Source organism: Geotrypetes seraphini, chromosome 2 (assembly GCF_902459505.1).
Source record: "Geotrypetes seraphini chromosome 2, aGeoSer1.1, whole genome shotgun sequence".
Taxonomy (NCBI): domain Eukaryota; kingdom Metazoa; phylum Chordata; class Amphibia; order Gymnophiona; family Dermophiidae; genus Geotrypetes; species Geotrypetes seraphini.
The window spans coordinates 440,003,808-440,023,976 of NC_047085.1; the positions used below are offsets into that span (position 1 = coordinate 440,003,808).

Sequence of the window (20,169 nt, forward strand, 5' to 3'; positions counted from 1 at the left end):
TCAAATTTTCATGCTCTACAGAGCAAACATATGACAGTATTTTATGTTTGAAGATGCTTTGAATTATTCTGGGACCTACCCATATAATATAATAATCTATATGTGAAATAAATAAGACTTGTAATAACGAATGAAAAACTGTATTGTTTAAGACCTCCCCCCCCCCTACTGATTGGAGTTATCATAAGACAATAAAAAGCAGTTTTTAAAACAGGACAGATGAATAGAAAAAGATAAGTAGGAATCAATAATGACTCCTAAGTAGTGAAAAGATGTCACTGGTGTAATCCTTGAATTGAAAAGAATGCCTATATCTGGATGAGCTAGATGTTGCAATCTGCCAACATATAGTGCATTTTTTTCAGAGTTAAGAATCAATCAGCGGGTCTTCAGCCAGGAAGTAATTGAATTTAAATATAACTGCAAGGGTGGAAAATCTATAGCATTCAGATCCACAGAGAACAGCAGTAATATATCAGTGTATACTGTATATGGGCCATCTGTCCATGATCTTGAATAAGTAATGCTAAAGGACTTAAAAAGAGATTAATAATGGGGACAAAATAGATCCCTATAGTGCGCTACAATTCAATGCTTGAGAATGAGATACTTTACCATCTAATGAAACAAGAAAAAAATGAGTCTTCAAAAAAGAAAGGAACCAGGTCATAACCAGACTTACCAACCCTAATTCTCTTAACCTAAATAGCAAAAGTTCATAATCTGTGAGGTCAATTAGATTGTAAGCTCTTTTGAGCAGGGACCATCTCTTGCATGTCCAATGTACAGCGCTATGTTCGCCTGGTAGTGCTATAGAAATAATAAATGGTTGTTATTGTTGTCAAATGCTGCGGTCAAATCCAAAGACACTGCTAATGTTACTAATCCTCGATCTAATCTAGCATGGACCTCACTCAGTAATTATGATAATAATAATAATAACAGTTTATATACCACAGGACCATGAAGTTCTTTGCAGTTTACAACGATTAAAGAAAAAATGCTACAAATTGAGTGGAACTTACATAGTTGGAGATTGGCAACTAACAGTTTATGAGATGAGTTGTGGGAGAGATTGTGCAGATCAGTTACCTAGGTACTTCGAGAACAGATATGTTTTTAAGTGTTCCCTAAATTCCCCATAGTTATTGGCATGCATAAGTAATCTTTCCAGGTCTTTGCACTATAATGCTGCTTGATAAGAGAGAAGATGGAGAGATAAACTTCAGATGTGAGCTTCTCTTATGTCTATTGGTTGAGACATTGGGCCGCCGTGGGAGCAGACTGCTGGGCAGGATGGACCTATGGTCTGACCCGGCGGAGGCACTGCTTATGTTCTTATGTTCTTAGAAGAAGTTATATATTTAGGGGCTAAACCGGATAGTACCTTAAAGCAAAAACATCCCAGCTTAAACTTTGCGTGTTCCTCCATCGGTAACCAGTGCAGGAGTCGGTAGGAAGGGGTTATGTGATCGGACTTCTTCAACCTGAAAGTCAACCTGACCCCTGCATTCTGCACCAGTTGTAGTCTCTGCATGTTCTTCTGGGAAATTGCCAGATGGGAGATATTACAGTAATCAAGATGGCTTAGTATAAGGGATTGTACTAGAATTGTGAATGATGAAGCGTCAAAGTATGCTCTGATGGACCGCAGCTTCCAGAGAGTAAAACCAAGGAGTCCACTTCGTCTTTCATGGTTAGGCCTTGGTCTAGTATTACCCCCAGAACCTTCATTGTAGGTTGAATAGGGTAACTTGAGTTTGTTGATGTATAGTGATGTTTTAGTGACAAGTGGGTGTTGCGAGGCTACAAAGAATTTAGTTTTTTCTGAGTTAAGCTTCAGTCTAAATTCAGTCATCCATTGTTCCATCAAGTTTAGTACTTCTGTTGCCATAGGGGTAGCTTCGGAGAGAGAAGTAACAAATAGGATAATGATTGTAAACGAAATAATTTTATCTGCCGCTGGGCCAGTTACGCGCCTAATGATGACATGTAAACATTGAAGAGCAGTGGGGATAATGGTGATCCCTGTGGAACGCCAGATGGGTTACTCCAGTTATTAGAGAGGTTGTAATTGAAACGTACTTGATAGGTGCAGGACATAAGGAAACCTCGGAACCAGTCTATGTTAATACAGGGCTCCTTTTATGAAGCTGCGTTAGGGCATTGTCGTGTGCGCTAGATGCTAACGCCAGCATTGAGCTGGCATTAGTTCTAGCCGCGTAGCGCTCAGTAATATCCTGCGTGTGCTAAAAACGCTAGCGCACCTTAGTAAAAGGAGCCCTCAGTCTCCATAATGTGATTAGGCCGGATACCTTGCAAGTGCGAAACAAGGCCTTTGGCCAGAGCCTCTTGTCAAGATTCCAGAGAGAGAGTGGATCTTTGATATTTGCTTCTGAGATTTTTTGAACCGCTTGCAGCACAACCTACTGACTGACTAGTTCCGTTAGCAAGAAAGGACTGCTGGAGTGCGAGCTAAGTCATATTGGATGTTTTTAAAATTTATTTTGGTTTGGTGTAAAGATCTGCTGTACTCAATCACGAAGGCTTAAGACTCTTTATGTCATTCTGTGATTAATGGTTAGAATTTGATCAATACTAAGTCTAGCAGTTTTTTAATCTGAGAAGTGTTTTCTCCAAAACTGGGAGTTTTTTTTCTTCTCATGAGTTTTCCTGCTAATGAGGCCAATGAGAATAATTCAAACTCACTAATGGGGATGAATTCTCCGATATAGAGTGAATGTTCCTTATAGACCTTGAGGCAGTTGTTGATAATTGAATTAGCGTGTTTCCTTGAAAAAAAGACAGTCTTATAATCATTTAGGGCCCAAAAAAGGTCTTATTTTCAGGTAGGGCTTATTTCTTTCATGTGCATGATCATCTCTCCCTTCCTCTCCTTCACTCCAATTCTTCCTCTTTGCCCCACATGTGCAACATCTTTCCTCCCCTATCACCCATCCCCTTGTGCCTTCCCTCTGCAGCATCTTTCTATCCCTCCATGCCTCCCATCCCTCGTGCAGCAGAACCCTTTGCCCAGCTTCCATCCTTCCCTCCCTCCCATCCCTCGTGCAGCAGAACCCTTGAGCAACTGCCACCACCCCTGCCGCGCAGCCGAACGCCAACCCCCGCTGACCCTCCATCCTTCCCTCCCAACCGATCCCCGCCAACCGTGACCATAAATACCTTCCGGCAGAAGGCCCCAGCGAGAAGGCTGCAAAGCAGCGTGTGAGTGCTGATGGCCCAACACTCCTCTGCTGGAAGATATTTATGGTTGCGGGTGGCGGGGATTGGTTGGGAGGGAAGGATGCAGGATCAGCGGGGGTTCGGCTGCATGGCGGGGGTGGTTCAGGGAGAAGTGCAGCTGCCTATGACTGGGGCTTATTTTCGAGGGTAGGGTTTATATTAAGACCTACCCCGAAAATCATGCTAGGGCTTATTTGTGGGGTAGGTCTTATTTTTGGGGAAGCACGATATATGATCATTACCGCTACTCACAAATTACTGTAGGCATACAGATATGCTGAATATTTTCTACATCAACACTGGTGATTGTCTTATTTACCATACTTGCCAAAACATGCTTGAGGTAAAACAGAATTTCAACCAAAATGTACACAAGAATGGAAGTGTATGGTACCAAAGCAGTAGAAATGAGTAAATCTAGCTGTCTAGGAAGAGCCTAGATGAATCATTGAGTTTCTAGTCCAAGTAGGCGGAACATTTGTCAGGTTTTCATATAGACCTATGTGAGGGGAGTGTATAGAAGTAACTGCTCCTCCTTAATGGCACTTCCTCACATTCATAGAACCACCTTAAAGAACAAACTAAAGAGCAAAGAAGAGATGTCTCAGCATAAGCAGAGCAGTGAGGTTGGGGCCCAAAAAGAAAAAAACCCCTTCAGCACAGCTAAGTCAGGGAGGCCCGAGAAGAGAGAGCAGCTCTCTAGCTTGTGCTACCACAATTGATGGGTAAAGACTGCCAGTGTAGGAAGTTTTTCCTTTAATCTCTCTGACAATTCCGATACTGCATGTCAAGGCTGAAGCATGGCTAAAAGTTAGCTGTAATTTTAACTTTGATTTGAAAAAGACTCCAGTGGCAGGATTAAGCCTGTGAAACAACAAGCTTCTAAATCTATCTGAATACTGTAATAAGAGTTTTCTATTTACCTGTATACAAAATAGAAACATGACGGTAGATAAAGGCCAAATGGCCCATCTAGTCTGCCCATCCACAGTAACCATTATCTCTTTCTCTGAGAGATCCCATGTGCATGACAGAGCATATACTTAAGCATAGATTAATGAAACAAAGAAGATATCGATTTATTTAGATGTTTACAAAATGTATTTTAAAAAACATCATTTACATCAACAAATTTAACAGAACATCATTGTAATTGATCTAATACACAGTTCTTCCTAAATACAACCAACCCTTGTTTCAATGAAATGCCTGGACAAAATCGTGCCTCACCTACTACATTGCTTCAAAGGGGCGAATACGTAAACATGTGGATGAAAGTGAGCCAGTTGATATTGTGTATTTGGATTTTCAAAAGGCATTTGACAAAGTATCTCATGAAAGACTTCTTAGGAAATTAGAAAGTCATGGGATAGGAGGTAATGTCCTATTATGGATTAAGAACTGGTTAAAAGATAGAAAACAGAGAGTAGGTTTAAATGGTCATTGTTCTCAGTGGAGAAGGATAAATAGTTGGGTTCCCCAGAGGTTTATGCTGGGACTGCTACTTTTTAACATATTTAGAGGTGGGAATAAATAGTTAGATAATTAAACTTGCTGATAACATAAAGTTGTTAAATTGCAAAAAGATTGTGAAAAATTGCAAGAGGACTGAGAGACTGAGCATTAAAATAGCAGATTACATTTAATGTGAGCAAGTGCAAAGAAGAATACAAACTATAGTAATGTGATACAGGGCTCCACATTAGGAGTCACCTCCCAGGAAAAGGATCTAGGTGTCATCCATTGAGGATATGTTGAAACCCTCAACTCGGTGTGTGGCAGCAGCAAAGACAGACAATAGAATTTTAGGAATTATCAGGAAAGGAATGGAAAACAAAGATAAGAATGTTATGATGTACTTGTATCACTCCATGGTGTGACCACACCTCAGAGACTTTGTGTAATTCTGGTTGCCACATCTGAAAAAAAGATATACAATAGCTTAATTAGAAAAGGTACGGAAAAGGGTGACAAAAAATGAGAAACGGGATGGGACGACTTCCCTAAGAAGAAATGCCAAAGTGGCTAGGGTTCTTCAGCCTGGAGAAGAGATGGCTCAGGGGAGATATGATAGAATTCTTTAAAATACTGAGTGGAGTAGAATGAGTAGATGAACATAAGAATAGCCTTACTGGGTCAGACCATCAGTCCATCAAGCCCAGTAGCCCGTTCTCAAGGTGGCCAATCCAGGCCACTAGTACCTGGCCAAGACCCAAAGAGTGAATTGTTTGTTTACGCTTTCCAAAAATACTAGGACTAGGAGGCATGTGATGGAGCTACTAAGTAGTAGATTTAAAACAAACCAGAGAAAATATTTTTTTCACTCGACGTGTATTTAAACTCTGGAATTAGTTGCCGGAGAATGTGGTGAAAGCAGCTTAGCGGGGTTTAAAAATGGTTTAGATGATTTCCTAAATGAGAAATCCTAAGCTATTATTAAGATGGACTTGGGGAAATCCACTGCTTATTCTTAGTATAAACAGCATAAAATCTGTTTTGCTCCTTGGGATCTTGCCAGGTCCTTGTGGCCACTGGGCTTGATAGACCTTCAGTATGGCAATTCTTATGTTCTTATGCCAGGCTTTTACCCATGCTAAAACAACTTGGATTACTACATATTGCATTCTTGACATGGCTCTTACAGGAAATTTCTGGAAGGCTGATCACATAGGAAACTATATTGTTATAGTAAATTTTCAGACTTTATAGTTCCAGTTATAAATCTGCATACAAACCTAAAACTCTCAAATTATACAAATAGTCATGTGATCTGATAAAGAACAGTTTTTCTAAACCACACAGGTAAGTCACAAACACCATTGAACTTCTAACATTCAAGGAAACTATTTTGTCGCATTCCCCTTAGCAAAGACAAATATATTTTTAAAAAATGAGACATACTCTAGCTTTTGCTAATGCCAAGTTCAGCTGCCACTGCTCTGCGCACTCACTCAACATGCATGGGACAGGTGAGATGGGAAAGGATTTTAAATAAGAGAAAAATCCCAGATACTTTGTATTGGTTAGATTCTTAATATACTGCATTTCTATGGTACAACGTGGTTTACACATGACATACTTTCTCTGTCCCTAGGGGGCTCACAATCTTGATTTCTTTACTTAGGACAAAGCTGAGAATAGACAGCTAGCACTGGATAAGCTGTATAGAGGTCCGGGAGGTGGGGGAGAAGTCCGGGAGGCAGGAGGGAGGCGGGGGAGAGGTTCAGGAAGCAGGAGGGAGGAGGGGGTGGGTCAGAGTTGGCCCTAAAAGTTATTCGCATTTTTAAAATAGCCGCGGGCCAGCTCTGCCCCTAACCCCCACAAATATTGAACGGGAAGTGTAAATAGGAAGGCGTCTAGCGAATGGCTACTGAAATGGTCAGTGTTTATGTTTATTATGAATTTGATATACCGCTCTGACATTGACTGACCCAAGCAGTTTATAGATAAAGGAATGTACATAAAACTGAAAATGGAAAGGAACTCCATAAATTAGATAGGACAGAGAAGATAGACAGAAAAAAATAGAATAATTACAATGTCAAATCAATCACAGTGTTAAAAAAAATCTGCACAGAAAACCCAGCAGAGGCCTTACATTGTCAAATTAAGTTTTGTGGCAAAATAATGGGAGGGAAAAATCCCTCAAAAGCCTGGTTATAGTAAAAAGTTTTTAACTTTACCTTAAGTTTTTTAAAAAAGTAAGCTCACTTCGGTCTTCATCGTAATGCGTAAGAAGACAATATGTATACTATGGAAGAAAGGTGGGAGAGGGGAGATATAGGGCTCCTTTTACTAAGCTGTGCTAGCGGTTTTAGCACACGCATAGCGCGCACTGCATTGCTACGTGCGCTAGACGCTAATGCCAGCATTGAGCTGGCGTTAGTTCTTGGCACATAGCGCAGGGTTAGAGCGTGTGGCAATGCAGTGCGCGCTAAAAACGCTAGCGCACTTTAGTAAAAGGAGCCCATAATCCATGTGGTATAAAAACATAACAGTTGAAAGGAAGCTCTAGAAGGACAAATCATAGGATGAAGAAGGAAGGGGAGAGATGCAGGAGTAATGTAAAGAAATATTTTTTTATGGAAAGGCTGTTGGATGTGTGTAACAATCTCCCAGTGGAGGTGGTGGAGAGGAGAAATGTATTTGAATTCAGAATGGTATTACGTAAATACATAGGATCTCTAAGAGAGAGAGAAGGCTTTTATTGTTTATTGGAAGCTTATATACCGCTACTAATGACTGGGGACTCAATTCTGAGCGGTTTGGAAGTTGGTGTGGATGGGCAGACTAAATAGAAACATGATGCAGATAAAGGCCAAATGGCCCGTCCAGTCTGCCCATCCGCAGTAACCATTATCTCTTCCTCTCTCCGAGAGATCCCACGTGCCTATCCCAGGCCCTCTTGAATTCAGACACAGTCTCTGTCTCCACCACCTCTTCTGGGAGACTGTTCCATGCATCTACCACCCTTTCTGTTTAAAAAAAAAAAGTTCATGTGCTTTTTATCTGCCATCATTTTCTCTGTTTCTATTCTGATTGAACTGGAACCCCCCCCTCCCTCCCCAAAATGTCTGTCTTTCCTACAGTTCCATTACCCAAACCTTACATATTTTCAGTGGTGGTTATTATTGCTAGATTCTTGATCTACTGCCTTTCTGTGGAACAACCAAAGTGGTTTCTATAGTACATAGAGGCACATTCTCTGTCCCTAAAGGGCTGACAATTGTGAACTTGGTTGAAAATCTCCCTCAGGACAGAAATCGCTAGTATTTTGCAGTACTATATCTTGTGTGGCTGGTAAAATAATTATTGGGGCTATGCTTTTTCATTCTCCAAATCCTTCATACACTGAGGGCTCCTTTTACTAACCCCGCGCTACACAAAAAAATACTAATGCCAGCTCTATGGAGGCATTAGCGTGTTGCGTGCACGGCTTTTTAAAAGGAGCCCTCAATTTCCAGGAGCTTTGGGGAAATATTGTGTGTGTGTGTGTGTGTGTGTGTGTGTGTGTTCACAATTATTTCTGGCAGTAAGCGCTCTAGTGCCTTGCCTCGCCCTTTTCTTCCATCAGAGGCAACGCTAACATCAGAGGGAGCTCACATATTTTACATAGGAAGCTTCTAATGAGTATAGACATAAGTAGTTCCACACAAAGTACTATTTATAACTCTTAATTGAGAAGCCTGAAAGAAACTGAAGGTGCAAGACTCCGTCTGGTATTTTTATATCTCCAAGTTCTCTCTTTCCATACTTTCTCCGCTTGATTTACACACAGTCAGACTCTGATCAAAAAAACCTCAGCAGAGAATCTGGAAAATCGGAATAGATTACAGTGCCTATATGAAATGTACTTTCTGCTTCATGGGAAGAAAAAAAATCTAAGGCAAGAAACGTGATCTAACTGTTTAAGTATTAGTCTAATAAAAGGGAGAACTCTGTAGTTAACTTTGGACCTCCGGTTACTTAATGTCTGTCAGTAGCTTAACCACATGTAAAACATCGGGGGGAGTGGGAAGAGGGATGAGCATGAGAATGAAGGAAAGTTAAAGCTTATAATAATTTCTTGGGGATATGATCTTTTCATCTTCTATCTCCCCCTCACCACCTCCACCCCATGCGGTTGTGCCTTGTGCTTTTACTGGAAACATTCTCACCCTTTCCTTTTCTTTGTTCTTGCCCCCCTCTCCCCCCCCCCCCCCCCATCACTTGCCACATGATTCTCACGCATGGTCTCATTAATATTTTAACCTATGGTCTTTCCAAACCTTACAGGATGTTTGTTGTGCAGCAGACCACAAATGCATAATATTTGTTATATGTCCATGCTTAAATCTGTCTTTCATTTCTTTTCGTTTTTTTCAGTGATTTATTTGTTCACTCCTCCCCCCACCCCCCCTTTATGAAGCTGCGTTAAGCTTTTTTATCGCCGGCCATGGCGGTTTTAGCTCCGACGCTCATATGAATTCTATGAGCGTCGGAGCTAATACTGCCACTGCCGGCAATAAAATAAAAAGCCTAATGTGGCTTCGTAAAAGGAGCCCTTTCTTTTTTTTTTTTTAATAAAAGGGGGGAAAATCCACACTTTGAATCTTTATTACACTGGAGAAATAGTTTTTGTTTCCAAGCAGTTTCTGCCTCGGTTCAGTAAGAACATAAGAAGTTGCCTCTGCTGAGGCAGACCAGAGGTCCATCTCGCCCAGCGGTCCGCTCCCGCGGCGGCCCATCAGGCCCACTGCCTGAACAGTGGTCTCTGACTAATTTTATAAATTACCTCTAATCCTATCCCTTTAACCTTACCTCTACTCTTATCTGTACCCCTCTATCCCCTTTGTCCTCCAGGTACCTGTCCAGACCTTCTTTGAAGCCCTGTAGCGTGCTTCTGCTTATCACATCCTCCGGTAGCGCGTTCCATGTATCCACCACCCTCTGAGTGAAAAAGAACTTCCTGGCGTTTGTTCTAAACCTTTCCCCTTTCAATTTCTCCGAGTGCCCCCTTGTACTTGTGGTTCCCCATAGTTTGAAAAATCTGTCCCTGTCCACTTTTTCTATGCCCTTCATGATCTTGAAGGTTTCTCTCATGTCTCCTCTTAAGTCATCGCTTTTCCAGCGAGAAAAGCCCCAGCTTTTTCAGTCTGTCAGTATATGAGAGGTCCCCCATACCCTTTATTAGCTTAGTTGCTCTTCTCTAGACTCTCTCAAGTACCGCCATGTCCTTCTTGAGGTACGGCGACCAGTACTGGACACAGTACTCCAGGTGCGGGCGCACCATTGCACGATACAGTGGCAGGATGACTTCCTTCGTCCTGGTTGTGATACCTTTCTTAATGATACCAACATTTTGTTCGCTTTCCTTGAGGCTGCACGGTTACATACATACTGCACGGTTACATACATACTGCAATTATCCTTCCTGATATCAGTACCTTGCTTCATGTTACATTAATAACATAAAAAAAAAGATTGTTTTCTGGAGCCCTTTATTTTTAACTTTTCATAACCGTTACAATGGTGGTGTGGCATAACGATTCCAATCTTCTGGACCAAGAAATGCCAGTCATCACCCAATTTAAAATCTAATCCATTTGCATAGAGGAAAACAGCTAGAAAGTGAAGACCAATAACTATGAAAATTGCAGTTGACTTCTTCAAAAGGCCCATTATATTTTGAGCTTTAGTTGCTTGGGAGGGTGAATTGGCTTGTGTACAATTTGCTGCAATTCGGGTAGCTAAGAGTACATAACTAACTGGGTCTTTCCTGGCAAACGATTCCCTGGAGTCTGTACTATCTAGCCACAAAAATGCCAAAGTCTTCACACAATTGTTAATACCAGCAATTCTCAGGGGTTTCTACATCGGCTAAATCCTTTAAATTTAATTTTTTATGACTTAAAGACTTCAACAGTGCCATTCAGAGCTAAACAGACCTCAGAAAGTTTAGCATTGAGTGGCACTGCGTTAGGTCTGAATATTGGGGGCATCTGTGGAAAATCAGGGGCGGGAAACTGCACGGGGACACCAGGAAATTCTTTTTCACTGAAAGGGTGGTTGATCGCTGGAATAGTCTTCCACTTCAGGTTATTGAGGCCAGCAGCGTGCCTGATTTTAAGGCCAAATGGGATAGACACGTGGGATCTATTCACAGAGAAAGGTAGGGGAGGGTCATTGGGGTGGGCAGACTAGATGGGCCGTGGCCCTTATCTGCCATCTATTTCTATGTTTCTATGTTTAACTAGACTCTACCTCTGCAACATAGCCAACTTTTAAGATCGGCACTAACCAGTCATTTGCAGTAGCACTTGACTGGTCCCCCTCACAGGCCAGTGAGGTAAAGCTCTGACGCTCATAAGAATTTAATGAGCATCAGAGCATTTACCTCGCCGGCCCCCAGTAAGAAGCTCTTCTGCGATTTAGTAAAAGGAGCCCCAAGTTTAGTGCATTCAATAGGACCACATAAATAGCTATCCTATCTTTGTGTTAACCCATAGCTAGCCAACTTAAAAAAAAGGAAATTTAGTGTTGAGGGCCTGGCTTTGAATTTACAGTTTTAGTGCCATCGGCGGATAAAAAAAAATTGTCTTGCTGGCTGAATATCAGCCAGAAGCTGTTCAATTGAGGGTATATATATATATATATATATATATATATATATATATATATATATATATATATATCCTGGAAAAGCACAATGAAGTGATCAAAACCTTATAGGCGAAGTGGTTGGAGCTACAGCCTCAGCACCCTGGGGTTGTGGGTTCAAAACCCTGCGCTGCTCCTTGTGACCCTAGGCAAGTCACTCAGTCCTTCATAGCCCCAGGTGCGTTAGATAGATTGTGAGGCCATCAGGACAGATATGGAAAATGCTTGAGTACCTGATTGTAAAACCGCTTACATAACCTTGATAGGCGGTATATAAACACCTAATAAAAACTTGGGGAAAAGAAATCCTATAGTTTTCTGTCTTTTTTAAATTAGGGGACAAGCAGCAATCTAGGTAGATATGGCTAGATAATTGGGATGGGTTGCACCCAGGGTTAACGGATTATATTAAAAAGAGCCAAATGATGACAACAGCAGACCTGCTTGAAGATAGGAATGGAAGAGGAGAGAGAGGACAGATGCTGTATAGAAGTATGGAAGACAGATTTTGGATAGAACAGAAGAGAGAGAGAGTAGATGTTTGTGTGGGGTGGGAGTGGAGATAGAGAGGAGGGAAATGATGGAATGGGGGAAGCAAAAGGGTTGCTGCTATAAACTAGAGACTGATACCAACACAACTGAAAAAAGTAAATAATCAGACAACAAAGGTAGAAAAAAATAATTTTATTTTTAGTTTAAGAGACAGTAGTGTGGTAGCTGTGTTAATAAACATTAATAAGTAAAAATAGAAAATGGAAATAAGGTGTTACCTTTATATTGGATTAATTTTAATACCTTTTTTGACTAACGTTAGAGACCAAAACATTCTTCCTTAGGTCAGGAAGGATACCATAAGGACCTGAGGAAGGAGGTTTTGACCTCTGAAAGCTAATTGAAAAATACATTTAGGGCTCCTTTTACTAAGGAGCGCTAGCGTTTTTAGCGCATGCACAAAATTACCGTACGGTACGCTTCTAGAATAATGCCAGCTCAATGCTAGTGTTAAGTTCTAGTCCTAGGGTGCATTTTTTTTTTGTTTTATTTGCATGTTCATTTATAATGTAGTGGTTGGAATATATTAGACTGCTTTCTCTATATTTTGCACAGTTCACACATTGTTTTCTCTTTCTCTGGTGTTGCACTGTATGAAGAATCTGACTTCTTGGGGGGTTCAGTTTAATTTTTATTTCTATTTTTATATTGTGAGTACTTTTTCTGTACTGGGTGATGATCTGTATTTGTAGGTCGTGAGTGACATTTGTAGTGTTTTGTATTACTTACATAAGTTTACTCTAAACCTGGTATTGGATTTTGGATTTGGATTTAGATTATGGGCTCCTTTTACAAAGTGCGTTAGGGCCTTAATGTGCGGAATAGTGCGTGCTAAAATGCCACACGTACTAAAATGCTGTGCGTGCTAGCTGCTACCGCCTCCTCTTGAGCAGATGGTAGTTTTTTGGGGTAGCGCACGCTAATCGCTAAACGCTAGTGCGCTTTTGTGAAAGGAGCCCTATATCTTTCTAAATAATGGCTCAAGGCAAATTACATTCAAGTGCAGCAGGTATTTTTCATGTCGCTTGAGGGCTTACAGTTTTTAAGTTTTGTATCTGAGGCAATGGAGGGTTAAATGACTCGGCCAAGATCTCAAGCAGCATCAGTGGAATTTCAGCCCTGGCTTCCCTAGTTCTCAGCTGGCTGCTCTGACCATGTTTGGTAATCAGCAAACTAAAGGCTAGTGGAGCTGAAGCCTGGTGGCCCTTTGGCAACCTACCAAAAACATTACTAGGGAAATTATTCTATGATTGTAGTGCAGTGTGACATAGTGCAACAAAAGGGGAAAATAGAATGAAGGGGGAGGGGGAGGGGTTAATACTTTTTCACATTACAGTATTCCTATTTAAGTTACTTTTAAATATTGTTTTAATATGTATATGAGAATACATATATTTTATATTTTCTTTCCAGTTCAACAGAAATAATTTAAATTCTCAATTTTTTAATATAATTAGGCATCATTTTAAAAAATTGCTTGTCTTTGCACCCCCCCCCCCCCCCACCACACGCCGGCCCCGCCCAAACCAACTGCTGCTAAGAACACATCATGACTTGCACATCTGCTTTCTTGGCTTAGAGGGAACATTGCCCTGTAGGGATTCTGGCAGTGGTAGGGGATGAATACGAGCGAGGGAGAGAAACTAGAGGATTAGCCTGGGGGGAGGGGTTTCAAGAGGTGGTGAGAACTATACTTTTGATAGTTGAGGGGTTTAGTCCCAGGGAAATTCTTATGTTCTTATTATATTTAAGTGCTTCATTTTATCTATATATATAAAATCGGAGGTATGTGTGTGTGTGTGTATGTGCCGTGATCACGCAAAAACGGCTTGACCGATTTGAACGAAACTTGGTATGCAGATCCCTCACTACCTGGGGTGATATGTTCTGGGGGTCTCGCGGCCCACCTGCACACGTGGGCGGAGCTACAAACAGAATATCAGATTTCACCCATTCATGTCAATGGAAAAAATGTAAAAAGCTGCCATTCTCACAGTAATTCCAACTACCTGGGGTGATATGTTCTGGGAGTCTCGTGGCCCACCTGCTCACGTGGGCGGAGCTACAAACAGAACATCAGATTTCATCCATTCATGTCAATGGTAAAATTGTAAAAAGCTGCCATTCTCACAGTACTTCAAATACGGCTTGACCGAATTGAACGAAACTTGGTATGCAGATCCCTCACTACCTGGGGTGATATGTTCTGGGGGTCTCGTGGCCCGCCTGCACACGTGGGCGGAGCTACAAACAGAAAATGAGATTTCACCCATTCATGTCAATGAAAAGGATGTAAAAAGCTGCCATTCTCACAGTAATTCCAACTATAAAACACTTTCTATGACACTATAACCACTAGGGACATCGTTTCTATTCTACCACGGACACCATACATATAGAGTTTGTATGTTCTAACTGTGTTTGTAACTGTTTCCTTCATGCACCCCAGTTCATAATGTTATTACATTACATGAGTACTCACATATGCTGAACTAGGAACACAGGTTCCATTCTGAACCGGGAAAAAACTGCATGGAGTTTCTTTTCAACCTGAGTATCCACATATTGAGTTGTTTAAATCAATACTGAAACTTTTGGATGCCACTTATTCCAACAGATCTTCCTTTTCAGTTTAAGAGATTGCAAATTCCAGTGAGACTTGCATTCTCTATCACAATCAACAAATCACAGGGACAGACTATTACATACTGTGGAGTGGATTTAAGATCCCCCTGTTTTTCCCATGGACAACTCTATGTTGCTTGTTCAAGGGTGGGTTCACCCAAGAATTTATATGTTCTTGCTCCTGGAGGTGAAACTAAAAATGTTGTTTATAATGAAGTTTTGTGTTAGTTGTATTGTATTCATTTTGTCAAATATTTCACATTATAATTTGAATATTGTACTTTTTATAAAGCTGTTACAAAATAATTTCATTCACCACTATAAAGTATCTTTATTTGAATCCATTTACAGTGTTATTGCTATAATTAAATACCCGTGCAACGCCGGGGCATCAGCTAGTAGTACATAAGAGTTGCCCTAAAAAGAAAAAGAAAATCAGAAAGTAAGGAGGAGGGGCAGTGAGAAATCTGCTAGTCAACAGTAATAGAGAAACACTGAATCACAGACAGGGAAAAGTCCTCCCCTTAGTCTCTAGGCACACATTGTAAATTATAAAAGACAATTCAACCATTGTACAGTAGTTTTTGTAGAAAAAAATATATTACAGAACCTAGCTCACTTAGAATACAGTAAAATCTTGGATTGCAAGTATGTTGGTTTGCAAGTGTTTTGCAAGACAAGCAAAACATTTTATTAAATTTTAATTTGATATACAAGAAAGGTAAGTACATATAGTATACACACATCACAGCTGAGCTGATGGTTCTTCTCTCTCTGACGCTGCAAGGTGAAGTGACTGTTCTAAACGAGCAAAGGCTTTCAATGCAAGTACATACAGCATACACACGTCACATCATCACAACGGAGCCGATGGTTCTCTCTCTGACGCTGCAGGAGTGTAGTGACTATTCTAAATGAGCGAGGTCTTGCAATACAATTACATATAGTATTTTGTATTAAAGTTTTTGGGTTGTGGAACGAATCGTCTGAGTTTCCATTATTTCCTAGGGGGAAATTTGCTTTGATATACGAGTGTTTTGGATTACAAGCATGCTTCTGGAACAAATTATGCTTGCAAACCAAGGTTTTACTGTATATGGAACCACAGCAACAGAACAGATGACTAGTTTTTACATAAACAGTTTGGATGCATGTGCTTTTCAAACCATGAAAAAATGGTATGAACAAAGGCACCAGACTTTTGGAATAAATAGCAGAATACCTAGTCCAGTATTCCTACCAGGAGAAAATAGTGAAGTTTCTGGAATCCTATGGATTACAGGATCAGAGGCAACATGGATTCACTAGAGGTAGGTCTTGTCAGACAAATCTGATTGATTTCTTTGAATAGGTAACCAGAGAACTGGGTAGAGGGAGTGCACTAGATGTGGTGTATTTAGATTTTAGCAAAGCCTTTGAGAGTGTACCATACAGAAGTCTAATAAATAAACTGAGTGCTCTTGTGATAGGCCTCAAATTCACTGACTGGGTCAGGAACTGGTTAAGTGGAAGATGACAGAGGGTAGTGGTCAATGAAGATCGCTCTGAGGAAAGGGATGTCTCAAGGTTCTGTTCTTGGGCCTGTTCTTTTCAACATTTTTATAAGCGATATTGCTGAAGGGCTGTCAGGTAAGATTTGCCTCTTTGTGGATGATACCAAAATCTGCAATAGAGTAGACACCCCGGATGGTGTGAATTACATGAAGAAAGACCTAGCAAAGCTTGAAGAATGGTCTGAAATTTGGCAGCCAAAATTTAATGCTAAGAAATGCAAGGTTATGCATTTGGGCTGAAAAATCCCCGAAGGAAAGGTACAGTTTAGGGGGTGAAGAACTTATGTGCACGACAGAAGAGCGGTATTTGGGTGTGATTGTATGTGATGATCTTAAGGTGGCCAAACAAGTTGAAAAGGTGACATTGAAAGCTAGAAGAATGCAAGAGTGCCTAGGAAGAAGTATGGCTAGTAGAAAAAAGGAAGTATTGATGCCCCTATATAAGACTCTAGTGAGACCTCATTTAGAATATTGTGTACAATTCTGGAGAACGCACATTCAAAAAGATATAAAAAGGATGGAGTTGGTCCAGAAGAAGACTACTAAAATGATGTGTGGTCTTCCTAATTTAAGGCATATAGGGACAGACTTAAAGATCTCAGTATGTATATTTTAGAGGAGAGGTGGGAGAAGGAAGATATGATAGAGGCATTTAAATACCTACGTGGCATAAATGCACATGAGTCAAGTCTCTTTCAATTGAAAGGAAGCACTGGAATGTGAGGGCATAGGATGAAGTTAAGAGGTGATAGGCTCCAGATTAAATAAATATTTTTTTACAGCAAGGGTGGTAGATATGTGGATCATTCTCTAGGAAGAAGTGGTGAAGACAAAGACTGTGTCTGAATTCAAGAAGGTGTGGGATCTCTCAGAGAGAGATACACTTCTCCCTCCGTATTCGCGGTTTCAGCAATCGCAGTTTCAATTATTCATGGTTTTAAGCTTGCTGGCTCCTCCTCCAAATTACATCAGCTTGCATAGAGAAATCACTGATTCCAAGGATTTACAGGAAAAAATTGCTGATTCCCAGCGCTTTCTTCACTGTTTTTTGCCTCTCCTTCAGGAACAGGCCAGGTCTCCCATCATGTTTTTCATGGTTTTTACCATATTCGGGATGGTTTTTAATAGAAAACAATGAATAACATATGAAAAAGTTATTTGCAGTTTTTCTGTATTTGCGGTTCTGTTAGTTCCCTATCACAGCGAATACGGAGGGAGAAGTGTAATGGTTACTGAGGATGGGCAGACTAGATGGGCTATTTGGCCTTTATCTTCCATCATGTTTCTATGTTTCTATTATCTCAAATGTAAAGCCAAATTTGCAAATTGCAAGGTTAAAAATTGAAAGAGGAGATTCATATGATGGGTGACGGAAGGGAAGGTGGGTAGAATAGAGCAGACCCCTGGCTAATTTTGTACCCTTCTTAAGCTTAAATTCAGTCATTTTGCCATCTAAAGTGCAGGACGCTTTCAAGAGTTTGAACATCTAGCAAGCAGAAAAGAAAGAATGCTGTGCAGGTGCTAGGTGACCAGTGCAAAATCAAGGTCTGGCTTTCAACAGACAATGGCCGAGCGCATGGTGCTATAAATGGTAGTACTATTTAAGTGGCCTTTCACCACCTGAATCCCCTCCTGTCAGGTAGCAAAGCACAGGGAAATACCAGCATAGAAATGTAGTCAGAAACCGACAGAAGCACAGGCAACCAAAAAGTGCATCTGGAGACTATGGCCCTCTTTTACTAAGGTGCGGTAAGTTTATTCCATACCAGAGCCTGACATCCAGCGTTTCGGCACAGTGCCTGCCTCAGGGGTCATTTGAAGATTTCATTGAGGGTGTCTCCCTAGATCTGCTTAACACCGAAAATAGTAACAGAAAATCCTTAACATAGAGGAGTGGCTGAGTAAGAAGCATTAAACAGAGAGCATTAGAAGAGCAATTTGGTTTACAAATCATTCCTCTCACTCATATATACTCTTCTTAGTTGAGAGCAGGAGGAAAGATGTGTTGATATTTTCAGTCCAGAACTATTATATTAGGACTAGGAGGCATGCAATGAAACAACCAAGTAGTAGATTAAAACTAACCAGAGAAAATATTTTATCACTCAAGTGTAGTTAAATTCTGGAATTCATTGCCAGAAAATGTGGTGAAGGCTGTTAGCTTAGCAGAGTTTTAAAAAATGTTTGGATAATTTTCTAAAAGAAAAGTCTATAACCTATTATTAAGAGCGACTTGGAAAAATTATTTGCTTATTTCTAGGACAAGCAGCTTAAAATCTGTTTCACTTTTTTGAGGTCTTGCAGGTACATGTGACCAGGATTGGCCACTGTTAGAAACAGGATACTGGGTTTGATGGACCTTCGGTTTGTTCCAGCATGGCAACTCATATGTCTTTATTCACCAAGAGAGGAGGTTGTCAGGGATGGTTTGGCTGGCCTTTTATTTAATAGGATTCAAAGAGAGGAGACCAGAGTCCAGTACCTGTCTAGGGTCTGACTACATGAAGAAGAATTGGATGCAAGTATCCTGAGACTTGCCTGATTGAGGAGCATTAAGAAGAACAAAGGAGACTACGAGGGAGATGTTGAGATCTAATAGACCTTGAGACCCATCAGTGTTTTGTATCCTGTCTGCACTTTTGTGCCTGAAGTAAGGATTATGTAGTGTGTTAGAAGTCACTAGAATGAAGGTGTGTTACTTTAATTTTACATTTTTGTACTCCTTGGTCCTTTTGCCTGTGGGCTGTTAACTCTGCTACAGTTAAGGCCTTGGCCCAGTGGCTTCCCCTCTCAAGCAGAACTCTTTGTTTTTTTGCTTGCTGTTCTGCTTTGGGTTTAAAGGAACAGGCACCAGCTTAAAGGTTCTTTCTGTAAAGGCTCGGGGGCAAACTGGAGAGGACATTATGAAAAGAGGAATTGTGGAAGGGTTTTAAGAATTGTTCATTGAAAGCTACTGTACCTCTACTAATGACTGGAGAGTCAATTCAAAGCGGTTTACATGAGCTTCTGTAAAGGTGTTACAATACATTTTCTGAGATGGTTTTCATGACACATTTATCCCATAAATACAGACACATTTATCCCATAACCAATCATCCTAGGTATATGCACATATAATACTAATATTGTGTACTATGTTCATACTAAATCCTACTTATTTGCACGGTGTCAGGTCAAAAGCGCGTCGGGACAAAGGCGCGCCCAGACAATTGAGCGCAGCGCGCGCTGCCGCACCGCTCTAAATTACTGTTTTTAGTGCTCCGACGGGGGGGCGTGGGGGGAACCCCCCCACTTTACTTAATAGACATCGCGCCGCGTTGTGGGGGCGTTGTAGAGGGCGTGGGGGGTTGTAACCCCCCATATTTTACTGAAAACTTAACTTTTTCCTTGTTTTTAGGGAAAAAGTTCAGTTTACAGTAAAATGTGGAGGGTTACAACCCCCCATAACGCCGGCGCGATGTCTATTAAGTAAACTGGGGGGGTTCCCAACAAAAACCCCTGTCGGAGCCCCTAAAAACTGTAATTTAGAGCGGCGCAGCGGCGCGGCGGCGCCCGCTGCGCTCAATTGTCGGCGCGCACTTTTGTCTTTCGCGCCATTGTCTATGAACCTATTTGCACACACAATGAGAGGGAAAAGGAATATGTAAAATTTGAGAGAGAAAAGTAAAAAATATGAAATAAATGCTTTTAAGCCTTCACCCAAGAAAGGACTGATGACTCCACAGCAGGGATATAAGAACATAAGAATTGCCATACTAGGTCAGACCAATAACCTGTTTCCAACAGTAGCCAATCCAGTTAACAAGTACTTGGCAGAAACCCAAATAGTATCAACATTCCATGCTACCAATCTAAGGGCAAGCAGTGACTTCTCCCATGTCTATCTCAGTAGCAGGCTATGGATTTTTCTCTTTCGTCTTCTTCCATAAAGACCGAAGCAAAGAATTAATTCAGTCTCTCCGCAATGGCCCTTATCCTCCCTTGCTTCTTGATAATCTAATGATCCTATAGATTCCCTCCTTTATATGTGATAAAGGAGAAGATATTTTATTTAAAG

General features: G+C 40.9%; 1 protein-coding gene across 17 annotated transcripts in view; it reads left to right on the top strand.

The window, feature by feature from the left end:
- Positions 1–20,169, top strand: part of KIAA1217 (KIAA1217 ortholog) — a 1,295,419-nt gene that overhangs the window by 1,085,299 nt on the left and 189,951 nt on the right. The window lies entirely within an intron of this gene.